Source organism: Adiantum capillus-veneris, chromosome 6 (assembly GCF_014529385.1).
Source record: "Adiantum capillus-veneris isolate H3 chromosome 6, ASM1452938v2, whole genome shotgun sequence".
In the NCBI taxonomy this organism is placed as follows: Eukaryota; Viridiplantae; Streptophyta; class Polypodiopsida; order Polypodiales; family Pteridaceae; genus Adiantum; species Adiantum capillus-veneris.
The window spans coordinates 82,114,381-82,116,031 of NC_140936.1; positions in this window are offsets into that span (position 1 = coordinate 82,114,381).

The window sequence follows — 1,651 nt, forward strand, 5'->3', positions numbered from 1 at the left end:
GAGCTCCAAATTCTATGAAATTTTGGCTAGGTACTTCTTTTATGCTCTAGGAAACTGAGGTATACTCAAATGTCTGCTTTGACCCAAATCTGGCCTATGAGACTTTATACGTGTATAAAGTCTTTTGGCTCAGAATTCACTTAGATTACTACCCAAGGTACTCCTTGAAGCATACAACAAGAATATGTGATTACAACAAATTTTTGATGTCAAAATTGCACAAAATCACCTCTTTTTTATCTTTGCAGTCTTGTATCTGTAAAATTTTCTTTAAATGCAAAATGAGATGAAATTTTGCAAGCAAGCCTAACACGTCGTTTCCCAACCCCCATGTGGTCAAAAATGAAATTTGACTTTCAAATCTGGCCTTGAGACACCATACCCGTATAAAGTCTATGTGCTCAGGTTTTGACAAAATTTGGTATGTGAGCTTGTCTTGTTGTGCTTAACACCCTGGTATGCTCAGATTTCAATTTTGGTCCCTAAAAGTGCCCTTTAGACATCATACGCATAGGAAGTCTAACTGGTCAGAATTAAGTGAGTTTTACTCTAGAGGCTCCTCATTACACTGGTAACTCACAGCAAGTTTTAGAATTGAATTTTGACACATTTTGAGCAAGTTATGATCAATACTAGCATTCGCTTGCCTAGATGCGTCTTATGGGCTTTGAAAGCTCAAAATTGATTCAAATTTGATGAAATTTGGCCTATATGATTCTCAAATGATGTAGATCACAAGGGTACACTTAGATCTAAATTTTGACCTCAGATCTGGCCTTGAGACATTATACGTGTATAAAGTCTTTTGCTCAGAATTAAGTTTTGTTTCTACCAGAGGTTCCCCTTAGTGTGTGGAACAAGATTATGTGCTCACAACAAATTTTGGATGTCAAAAATACACAAAATCATCACTTTTACAAGGAAATCCCTGAAAGAGTGAAATCTCCCAACTTTCAATCTATTAGCCCAAATGACATGAAATTTGGTGTGTGTGCTCAATGCAACATGCACAAGATGGGTATAATGTCAAAAGTTCATATTTGCTGCCAAAATCACCCTTGAGACTTCATACGTGTATGATGTCTATTGATGAATTTTTTGTCTGAATTCATCCACAAGCATCCCCAAGCCTCTAACACCGGCTTTTAAGCACTTCTACCAATTTTCATGCAAAAGTGTGCTCAAAATCATCAGATAGGGTTTTTCCTGTTTTAGGCACTCCGTCTTTTGTCTTTTGGGTGTCAAGAGTTGGTCAAAATTCTAGTTTCAATCTATACTTGAGGTAAAACCTCCCTTCTAACACATTGGTGCAGTCAAAATTTTCAAATTTGGTTTCCAGATTCCCCTTGAGACTTTATAAGCGTATAAATTCTTGTTGGGGTATAAAGCCCAATGTGGTCGCCCAGGTAAGTGGGCAGGCCGCTAGGTATGTACACATATTCTTTTGTAAAAACCTAATAAGAACTCACTATGCTCTACACATTGGAGTAGAGTGAGTTCACCATATCGTCGTGCTCTTCTCCTCGCACTCTCTCTCGCGTCGCACTTCTGCTCGTACTCTTTCAACTGGTATCAGAGCTCAGATCGAGGCTCGGGGCAGCACTGCAGGATTGGAGTGAAATTCGACAGGCAAAGACACAGCCCCAAATCT